General features: G+C 42.7%; 1 protein-coding gene across 4 annotated transcripts in view; it reads right to left on the bottom strand.

The window, feature by feature from the left end:
• The window catches only part of PLXNB2 (plexin B2), a 199,550-nt gene that overhangs the window by 124,647 nt on the left and 62,802 nt on the right, over window positions 1-12,101 (bottom strand). For 2 of the 4 annotated variants that reach the window (XM_083182864.1, XM_083182866.1), the window contains exon 1: window positions 1,944-2,232. The exons of the other annotated variants lie outside the window; for them this stretch is intronic. The gene's annotated coding sequence lies outside the window, so the exon portion shown is untranslated. Of the gene's footprint in view, window positions 1-1,943; window positions 2,233-12,101 lie in introns of those variants that run through there. 4 annotated transcript variants of the gene reach the window in all.

Raw genomic sequence — 12,101 nt, 5'->3', positions numbered from 1 at the left:
AGCATGAGAGTAATAACCACTGAGACAAGTAATAAGGTCCAACAGCAACAGGAAGGTCACAATTTATACTAAAGTGTCTACCTTACACACAATATTCCTCAAGTACTAGTACAAGTACTAAAGAAATTACCTAAACCCAACTTCCCAATCTGGTCACATACAATTAGTGTGGCCAATCCCGGGATCGGCGGGATCCCGGGATTTGGCCTAAAAAAGTCTGAGGAGAATCCAATCCCGGGATTTCGGGATTAGACTGTGCATGCGCAGTCTAATGCCGGGCAGCGTCTGAGCACTCGCTCAGACGCTGCCCGGCTGTTCCCGTAACCTGACCCGGCGTGCGGCCTGCGTAGCATGACAGTAGAGGTCACGCTGCGCAGGCCACACGTCACCAGTGACCGCCTACCCGCCCGCCAGCACACCGGCCTGACTCCGCCCGCCTCTTCTCCGCCGCCCGCCTGCCTGCCTCCGCCCGCCTGCTGTCTTCTATGGAGGTGCACTTGCCGGGAGGCACCGTGCACCTCCAAACCCACTCCCGGCCGCCCGTCCGCAACCTAATGTATTTAGATGTGCGGGTCGGCCGGGGTGGGTCCTATGCTAAAAATGTTTTTTTTTGGTGGGGATGCCAATCCCGGTATCCCGGGATTGAGCATTTTTCAATCCCGGATCCCGGGATTGAAAAAATGCCCCGGGATTGGCATCCCTACATACAATCCAATCAAACCATCAAATTAAGTATTAACATCAGTAATGGGCCCCATACATCAGCAATCACAATTTATGGATTTCCAGATCCAGGGATTTTTTGGCCAGATAAATGGATTTTACAATCTATCTGAGTTTGCCCACACATTACAGATTTATTTCAGTGATCGGCAGATTTTTCCATCTAAAGATGCATCTTCATATCTGGAAATTGCCCAATCGATTGCTGTTCATAATGTAAATAGATGAAGAAGACGAATTGGGAATGCCCACACATATAAAAAAGATCTGCAGATAATACCAGATTATTAAACATGTTTAAAAACCTGATTAAGCAATCAATTGGCGATTTTGATTGGGATTGCCAAAAGGGGGAGCCCACACATCTAAAATTAATTATGGCAATCATCTCCATATCTGAAAATTGTCACAATTAATTGCTGATGTATGGGGCCCTTAACACGTCTGGCAATGAATCCAACACAGTTCTGTCAGATCAGAATTGTATGGTTTAGGAAGCAATTGGTTCTTAATTTGAAGGATTTTCAAATGTGCAGCTCAACTGTATGTTTCAGTGATTGCACAAAAATGCAGTTGTTCGTAAAAAAAAAAAAAAAGAAACAAACAAACAAGAAAATCAATGCGTGTGTAGCCAGCTTTAATGCCTTGCAATGTGGTTAAAACATACAGCATGTTACATTCATAAACCCGTAAACACACATTAAGCAAAAGTAAATGCGCACATGGGCAGATTATCACTTTGATCAATAATATATGGGGTTAGACCTGTCCACAAATTATTAATTTAAGCTAAATAAAAAGCCTGTAAAATGCATATTGTTAAGCCTTCACTGTTTTGTACCTTCACTGTAATCCAAGCAGAATACAAAGCAGCCAAATTTCCCCAAAGTTCTACCCCAGTTCTTCATTTTAACATTATGCTCAGCAAAGTTCCTGCGATAGTTACTAGAAGCATTTCACAACAGTTTCGAGTGAGCAGGAAGGGAAGAAGGACACAATATTTTCCCTTGACCTCTATATACCCCTTGCTTGTACGCTGTATTCTAAACATGAAATGCATATGCATGAGTCCAATGGAACAGCCTACTCCAGGTATAGCCTCTGGCAGAAAAGATTGGACAGAACAAACAATAGAAGATAGAAGCAGAGAGAACGCACAAACTATAAATGGGAATAATCACATTTAAAGCTGAAAGCACATCCTACGCACAAGCACATACCTTCTGTGTTTAGATCCATAACCACTTCCGTCTACAAAATAGTAGGACGAAATAAAAATAGAACTGAATCAAAACATGTCTGAAGAAAAAATGGAGAGTGAAGAGGCAGCCAGATTTCCTGGAAACTGAGGATTTGTGGGGAATGAAAGTTGCCGGGAGAGACGATGAAAAGAGGGCTGGCTGCTCAGATAACCAGGCTATGCAACGTAAAACAGATGTGTCACAACAAGTTTTGGGTGGAGAATGTGCTCACAATAGTAAGGAGACATTACAGTTTCTGCAGCACACACTGACTGGAGCACTCTGCAGGAAAGACTTTCACACTTCCCAAGCAGTAATACTACTGGGAACCAATAAGCAGCAAAACAACTAGATGAGTAACTCAAGTCATTAACCCATTCATGCTGTGAACTTGAAACTGAAAGTGACTACAAATGATTTCTAGGTATGCATTTATTAATTACACATACATATATGCAAGGCTCAGAAACGAATAAGCAGTAAAGAGGTTGGTGTATTTCGTAAAAACAAAATTTAGGACTCGTGAAATTAAAAGGGTTCAAATTTGATATCTCATTTTAGACAACCGGCACATACAGTAAATACATTTATACTAACTTTTTTTAGAGCAAAAAACTCGGAAATGTGTTATTTTTAGCACCATAGCACTCTATAGGGTCGATCCTATGATATGAGATGCGATAGGAGATGTGATATGTGATGAATTTTTACATGATTTTAAGAACTTTGTGAACTTATGTATGCATATGGCTAACTAAATGTAGTGCACACTAAAGTGTACCTCACACCCTCGCATGGCTTGGTTCACTCACTATGCTTGGGGGCTGGTTTGCGGACACTGGGTAGACAGTCACTGGCTGACACCTTGAAATGGTCGACATTGACAAAAGGGCGATACACACACTTATGGTCAACATTGAGCTTTTAACTTTTTTTTTCTTTTTAATACTTTACTACCCAAGTAGGTATAGAGTGGGAATATAATAGTGTGCAGAGCTCAACGAGGCACCGTGCCCGAAGCATGGTGAGCACAGTGAGCCAAGCGAGGGGACATGGTACACTTATATGGTGTCCATGTCAACACAGACAAAAAAAACAGGAAAAACTATGTTGACCATTTCAAGGTGTCAACTTAGTTACTGTCAACCATTAGTGGTCGATGTTGTGACTGTATACCTAGACATTGTTTACCATTTATACCGTAATCCTTTGGACCAGGTGTTCTGATCATCCGCCATATCTCCAGCATTATGAGACTGGTCTACTCTCGCCTCACATACTTTAGCTCTCACGCCCTATTAGACCCACTTCAGTCAGGCTTTCGTTCCCAACACTCCACTGAGACAGACTGACTAAAGTGGTGAATGATCTGGTAACTGCTAAAAGTCTAAAGGCCATTTCTCGCTACTTATTCTTCTAGATCTTTCTGCTGCGTTTGACATTGTGGATCACACTCTTCGGTACTTATGTAGTATCTGGACGCCCGATTATCGCATCGCATCCGACCAAATCGCATGCGATGCGATGGACCCGATTTTCCATAGGATTCTATGGGAAAAAAGAGTCCTTTTCATTTGACCACTATCCAACTACGCATGGAGTTGGATATAAACCTGTGGCGAGCGTAGCGAGCCCCACGAGGGGACGCGGATTCGTTAAAAAGTACTCCGCATCCGCTCGCCACAGGTTTATATCCAACTCCATGCGTAGTTGGATAGTGGGGAAATGAAAAGGACCCTTTTTCCCTTAGAATCCTATGTTAAAATGGACTCAGTCCATTTTAACATTGAATCCTATGGAAAAATCGGGTCCATCGCATCGCATCGCATGCGATGGACCCGATTTTTAAATCGGGCGTCCAGATACTACATAAGTACCCACTCTTCTCTTACAAACACTACACTCCCTAGGTCTTAATGATACAGCCCTTTCCTGTTTCTCATCTTACCTATCTGATCGCTCTTTCAGTGTTCGCTTCTCTGACTCTACTTCCTCTGTCAGTCGGAGTTCCGCAAGGTTCAGTCTTAGGTCCTCTGCTTTTCTCAATCTATACCTCATCTCTTGGCAAACTAATCAGCTCTTTTGGATTTCAGTATCACTTATATGCAGATGATACTCAAATCGATCTATCAACCTCAGAGTTGTCACCAGTGGTTTTGGGCAGAGTCTCTGAATGTCTCTCTGCCATCTCATCTTGGAAGCCTTTATCTTACCGTACTCAATATAAAACACTTCTACTCGCATATAAAGCTATTAACCATACTGCACCAGCATATATCTCTTTACTTATCACAAAATATCTCCTATCTCGACCACTGTGCTCTGCACAAGATCTGCGTCTCTCTTCTGCACGGATCACTAGCTCCCATTCATTATTACAGGACTTTCACCGGGCTGCTCCCATCCTATGGAATGCCCTTCCACCCAAAATAAGACTCTCCACTAGCCTCCAAACTTTCAAGTGTTCCCTGAAAACTCTCCTCTTCAGCCAAGCCTATCATATTTAAGTTCCACACGTAGAACCCTCTGAGGCACTTACGTATTATATAGCTTCCCTTCTAGACTTGCAACTTGGTGGGACTGCTATGCTATTACTGGTGCCTGTCGTTGTGATTCCCTACTATGTCCCTACAGATTGTAAGCTTGCAGCAGGGCCCTCCTACCTCCAAGTCTGTCTGTTACCCAGTTTGTTTTATCACGGTCTACTATTGTAAAGGGCCACGGAATCTGCTGCACTATATAAGAAACTGTAAATAAAATAAATAATAATGCTGTATCATATGAAGCCAATAAGATTGAGATTAAGTCAACACAATGGGTGCAGAATGAGAATTGTAGGACCACTGTTACCCAGGGACCTGTGTGTCACACACCCTACACCCATTATATATACACCCAAACTGAAAGAGAAAGAATGTCAAGCATGGCAAACTGCTCAAACCACTTGGTGAAACAGCTGGACCAGTCTGGAGCATCAATGTCTTCTACTTGCTGAATGAAGGTCTCCACTGCACCTTCAGGTGACTCAAAACGAGTGCCATGCATCTTGTACTTTGTACTTGTGGATACAATAAAGTACAAAAATCCACCACTTTCCTAGACTTTTGCACAGGTGTTATGGAGAAGGGAACCATAAGTGCTGGTTTTTGGAAACGACTTCCAGCACTTGCGATAGGCATTGGTTAACGTACTAGTCCCCAGTGATATTCTGCTTGGTTAGGCTGTGCTCACTTTGGAACTTCTGTGGTTTCATACCTCTAACTGTTGTCCTCTGGGCTGATTGTTTGGTGTCTATTTTGGACTGTGGATCCAGGATTCACCACTATTTATGCATATAGAGTGTGAGCAAGTCCCATCAAAACTGGCCAGCATGTTGTGGCACCAGCTCTAGAGTTATCTTGTTTAGACCAAGCTTTGTTGAAGCACCAAGCAGATAGTTCCAAGTGAGATTACAACCATCTTCTCTAACTGGGCCATGGTCATACTGTTATTCACTTCAATCATGACCAGCACAGCAGCAACATTTTACCCAGTGATGGAGGACACAGGTTGGCCACAGTGCTCAACTTCCAGAGATAGATATCTCCCCTGAAAAAATTCTGCAAACCATTCAAAGTGGTTGGGGACTCTTGTGAGAAATGAGAAAGGTCGCAAACTATAGAAAGAATTTCCAATTTCACAGACCAAGCTGACAAGAATAAGCAGGCTGCATACATAAAAACGTTAGGCTGTGTGTTAGTTAAAGTGGGATGCTATTCAAGGAGAGTAACTTTATTACCAGACCATTAGGAGAGGAGTAAAATCCCATAGAAAAGTCAAGAGAGTCAATTGGGAGTCCTGTACCACCTGAGAGGCAGAACCTGTCCAGGTGCTGTATGAAGGGTAAAATGAACCAGGCCCATGGAAACAAGCAAGCAACACTCAATAAAAGTAGGCTAATAAGAAACACAGGGATGGACAGAGACATACCATTTGACTGCCTTTTTTTCCTGAATTCTTGCAATGTTTCAGGAGTTTGCAGTGGATACTGCTATTGCTCCCTATGTTAACATATAGGGCCTGATTCAGGTTGTCTCACAAAGCAGCGGTAGTTCAGAGCTTTGTGAGCCTTATAATGCCGCCAGTGTGAATGTCCGCCCCCCACTTCTTGACTAATTTCCCTGCAAATAGATGTTTTGCATAAACATCCATACACAAGCTTGCATGCGGGCCCGGAATCATTTGATGGTCGATGACCTTCGAATGATTTCTGTAGCACTCGCTAATCCAAGTCACTGTCTGGTGGATTAGATTAGCGGTGCCCTGCTCAGAGGACAGGGTGGGCAGCTGACATTCCGTGACATCAGCCGACCACCCCCGAAAGGCAGGTGGCCACCCCAATTCGCATAGGGATGGCCAGCATTTTCCTGGGCGCACCCAGTGTTTTGGACATGCATATTCGCTTATGCGCAGATCTTCACCATAGAACTCGGAGTTCGGTAACCAGAATGACACCCATAGTGAGGAAAAATCCTGAAGACGATCCAAAACTTTAATCCATGTTTAGCGTAACCTTCTAGTATCCAGACTTTGGCCAGTTTCTTGGGGTTTTTGTTGCTTACAAAAAAATATGAACCAAGCCCTAAGTCATGCTTTACTGTATGTGGGACAGAGAGGTCTCTCCACATTTTTCTGTTGTGATGAGAGCAAGCGCAGCTTTTCTTGAACTGGCCTCATCCAGTCAGTCTTCCCAGTGAATGGATGCTCTGCATTTGCGCACAACTTCCATTTGCCATTTCTATGCAATGCAGAGTAGTAGATGTAAGGGCGATATTCCAACCTTGCCCCTTCCCTGACCAAATGTGCAACTGAATGTGGCTCTCAGCAGGGTTTGTGTATCAAGAGTGAAAATAGTAGAGACATAAGCCAGTGGAGAAGATTCCCAAAAAGCTTCATGTAATAGAATGTGCTTAATAAATGCCAATTCAAAGCTGATTGGTTGCGATCTGCAATTGCTCCACTGGGTTACTTTCCCACTGTTTACTGCTTGATACTCAACCACTACACAACATAGGCACATTAGTAGACATTAGTTTAACAACCTTCAGGTAACTCCTAGTGAACCTTTAAACCATTTGAATGTACAGTGGTGCTATTTTCAGTACAAAACTGGTTGCATATGTATGTCAGCCAACCTGTACTAACAGACAGAAAAGACTGTAGATAAATGATGTATCTTTGTCTCATAGGGAAGATGATGTTCCTACTAAATAATTATGCCTAATTTATGAGAATCATTTATATTGGTCAGATGGATGTACAGATTCCTATAAACCTAAATTTTACAAGATTCTAATTTTCCCAGATTTGTTTTAATAACTCAAACAATGGATTCTCTTGGTACAAACAGGTCAAAAGGGAAAATGCTGGCATTTACTTTAGTACCAATTAGAACATTTTCAAAAGCTAAATAAGAAATTTAGCTGATCTGACTGTTAATCTACCGTAATAACAGGATTCAAGTTATGAAAAATTCTTTAGTGAAATTCCTGTTTCAGGTATGCTTTGTTTTATGTGTGTAATTGTAATCTTTGGGCCCATGAGCCATGGAGTACTTTTATTAAACTGTACATGTACTAATATTTTCCAGCCTTAATGTACATGACATTAAATAACACATTTGAGACTGAAGCTTTGAATCCTTGATAAAAGCAACTATGTTTCTGGAGAAATGTGCATTAAAACAAATGCACATGATCTAGTTAATTATATGGAAGAGAAATGGAATGTATTTAATTCACATAGAACAGGTTTACACTAGGTGAGGGTTAGGCACTTAAAAGGGGAGCTTTGGATATGCACTAAAAAGGGGTAACACGGTAGGGGTATTTACGGTTGGGTGGGTAGTAGAAGAGGGTAAGTATACTACCTGTCTGTTCATCAGGATGCTGCTGTCTGTCTAACTACCTAGAAATGTCCACCGTACCTAGAAATTAAATTTCTCTGCCAAACTGCAAAGGGAAGGCACACAATATACAACATTAATATGCTGTGGATGAAACTGGTCACACCTGTGCAAGCTACTGAGCACAAAAAGGAGCAGGTACTACATAATTAATGCCTAAAATGGACTGATGTTTCACAGTAAAAAAAAGGTAACCCCTTTAGACATGCCCTTTAGGCAATGGAGATAATAATAAAGCATGTATAGCAGCTATATACAGCTGTAACATGTATGACTTCACCAGTGTACAAGAAAAGAGCAAAGCTTTCGGTACTTGTGTATTATTACGGCACCCGCAAAATCATCTGCATATCGCATGCAAAATTCGGATGCGATTTAGCGGCTGATTCTATGCCGATTTGCATGCTTTTCCATCCTTTCACACCCCCACTATCCAAGTTAGCCGAAGCACGGTGAGCCCCGCAAGGGGACGCAATACGCGTCCTACCGACCTGTTCATACCCCCACTATCCACGTTGGCATGGAGTTGATTATTACAAAGCGTGGTGAGCCACCGAGCCCCGTGAGGGGATGCGGAAAACGATCCTGAAGCGTGGCGAGTGCACACGGATTACTTGACGTGTATTCCGCATCCGCACGCCATGCTTCGGGATCGTTTTTCACATGCACTCGCCACGCTTCTGGCTCGCTGCGCTCGCCACACTTTATAATATCAACTCCACGCAGACGTGGATAGTGGGGGTATGAACAGGTCGCTTGCCACACTTTGGGCTGACTTGGATAGTGGGGGTGTAAAATGGAATAGCATGCAAATCGGCAAAAAATTGCATCGCGGATCGAATCGGCCGCTAAATCGTATGCGATATCTTGTACAAAAAAAAAAAGTGTTAAAAATGTGTTCACAAAAAAAAAAAAAAAAGGTGCATACACATGGAACGATGCCGGAAGCGCGCCGACACCATTCACGAGTGCATCAAATCGTTCAACATGTGTACACACGGAACAGAGTCTATGTAATGCACTATTCACTTTTCAACATAGTCCCCATGTGAGCCAAAGCTTGACGAGTTGGGTAAACCTGTCAGCGGTTGTTGTTGACACCAGGACAGAACGGCAGCTTTCACCTCGTCGTCAGAGTTAAAGTGTTGACCCTTACGGTGCTCTTTCATCTTTGGGAAGGGGGTTGCAGCACCTGCAGTTCAAGGAGGTTCTGCCACACCCGTCGTAAAGCCTGACCTGGTGCCCTGCGACTTTCACCTCTATCCAAAGATGAAAGAGTACCTTAAGTGACAACAGTTTAACTCTGACGATGAGGTGAAAGATGCCATTCGGTCCTGGTGTTGACAATTATCACCAGCTTACTTCTCCAATGTTTTGCCCGACTCGTCAAACGTTGGCGCATATGCGTGGTAAGGGATGGGGACTACGTTGAATAGTGAATTACATAGAGGGGTACTTGTTTCCTAGCACGGCGCCCAATTTTTTCATCTTATGCCATCACATCGCATGCCATATAGCTGCATACGATGCAATTTTTTATTGTATAAGCACCCAAATGGGTGCTTACAATGTTAAATGCACCCCCACACCACCCCGAATCCGAAGCACGGCAAGCACGCGAGGGGCGGCGGTACGAGTCCTCCGACCTTTTCATACCCCCACTATCCACGCCGGCGTGGAGTTGATTTTAGATAGTGTGGCGAGCGCAGCGAGCCACCGAGCCCGAAGCGTGGCGAGCCCCACGAGGGGACGTGCATTACTTTACATGTATTCCACGTCCACTCGCCATGCTTCGGGCTTGGTGGCTCGCTGTGCTAGCCACACTATATAAAGTTCAAGTCCACGCCGACGTGGATAGTGGGGATATGAAAAAGGTCGGAGGACGTGTACCGCCGCCCCTCACGGGCTCTCTGCGCTCGCCACACTTCGGGTTGGTGGTGATAGTGTGTGTGTGTGGGGGGGGGCATTTAACATTTTTAGGACCCATCTGGGTGGTTGTACAATAAAAAATTGTATACCATCGCATTGTATGCCATAAAATGCCATACAATTTTTTTATTGTACAACATCGCGCAGCATCGCATACCATATTTAGTCTTAAGTATACAATGCGATGGGCACCGTGCTGGGAAACAAGTACCCATAGAGGAGTTATCATGAACAAAAAAAGTGTTCAAATGTGTTCACAAATATAAACTTCTAGCCATTGAGGTTTGTATAAAATGGCAACTACAACCTGACTGGTTCCATTACAGCAGTACCAGGCTATTGGCGATGGAATGCTTGTGTTGATCTAATCATTGTTGGCATCCTAACAACATATTTTCTTTAGCCCATATGTTTATGTACACATAACATATGTTCTTGTGCCTTTGCTTAAACTAGTGATGCCTTGGTATTGGTTGTCTACTGGTATGTTAACTTTGTCTATTAGCTTAGCTGCCATATTAGGGGGAGTGGGGTGGGTTAAACATTTTTCTACCACTTCTATAGTACTGATCAGTTCACTTAAAAATAATTACAATAGCCATCTAAAAAAGGATAATTACAAAAAATTTGAATTTGTCTATAGTACGGGGTTGTAGTCATTTTCCCTGACTACTCTGATCAGTTTCCGAATCAAAGCATGTTCAGACAAAATGCCTCAATGTCACATTTAGGATACCATTTGTTTTTTATATTATACTTTTATTCTTTTTGCTTAATTTTACCAATTTACATATCTTTGCAGCACATTTCATGTGCCAGATGTCAGCTTTGTAATGCTGCAAGCCTCAGACCTATTTACATATTTTGCAACTAGTTCTGTATTCATTGATCCCTTGACACAGTGCTATTAGGCAGCACAATGTGTGCTGGTTCCATTTACATGAATTCAGTCCTCAGTTCCATTTCATCTATGAGACTTATTTATTCATAGACACATGACAACAGATCCCAAATGCAACTTACAAACAGTGATTTTTGTTCCCCCGGTCTCTTCACTATAAACACTAAGGGGCTGATTCAATTAGCAGCGTAAAGCAGAGATTTTACAGCAGTGTTAAATTACTGTGCACTTGGCAGGCTATTTTGAGCATGCTCAAGACTCAAGTCTCGTCTAAGAGGTCGCATGTTAAGCCTGCATGGCTTTACAGGTGAGAAGTGTGGGATATGGAGGGGAACTTACCCTAACAACCAAAAAGTGGCCAATTAGATGGTAGGACAGGAAACAAAGCGGTTAGTGGCCATAAGCAATAAAATTGGCAATTTATGAAACAAGACACTTTTCAGAGATAAACCTAAATTAAACAGTTTAAAAAATGTAAACAGGTAGAACATGTATGTGCATACTATATATGTAATTTATAGAAGTCTGAATTTGGCCAAAGAAAAACAATACTATGGCCTAACTGTGTGACACCACAGCTTCAAACAGCCCAATTTCGGGATCAGCATGATATGTCTACAGAGTCTTGGAAGGCAGTCAATAGGTCCACATTGACAAAAGGTCATCCTGATGATGTTCAACATGAGTTTGTCATACTTAAACAAGCACATGGACTCCGATTGGGAACGGAATGCAGCGTTTTCAGAGCAAGGCACCTGGGCCAATGCATGGTGAAGGAAGCAAGCCAAGCCAGGAGACTTGGTACACTAATTGGAAGGGTCAGAGTGCTCAGGTGTTGACATTGACACCATGAGACCCAGACTCACTGATGGTACTGTATACCAACAATCTCAATGGGTCATGTACACACACACGTACATATATGTTTTAACAGCTGCTATGCATCTGGTGTTTTGCATAGGCTTTCCACACTGCAGCAGATATTCTAGCACTGTTCTCCGGTGTTCCATTCCAGCAACCTTGAGGAGGAGAGAGTATGCTATAAAAAACTGATCAATGAAATGTCCAGACATTGATTTTATACCTGTTTTCCAAAACTGACTAATTCCAGACATTCCAGTTAATGGCTAGACAACGCTAGATCAATAAGTAGAATACTAATGCAGTACTTATTTGGATCAATTAGGAATTTGGGGAAAATAACATGCTAGCTTTGTAAAACGTTTTAGCTTATCTGTCTACTTCTTGAAGATGATGTGTGGAGGGCATGATGGGATGATTTGCATCTAACCGCATCATTACAATCCTAACCCAACCACATAACTAGTAAGTAAATGGAGAGCCAGTAATACCCCTTTCACAT

Source organism: Crinia signifera, chromosome 4 (genome assembly GCF_055691185.1).
Source record: "Crinia signifera chromosome 4, ASM5569118v1, whole genome shotgun sequence".
NCBI lineage: Eukaryota > Metazoa > Chordata > Amphibia > Anura > Myobatrachidae > Crinia > Crinia signifera.
Note: the sequence above shows the minus strand (reverse complement) of the source record. Positions and strands in the feature narration are given on the sequence as shown.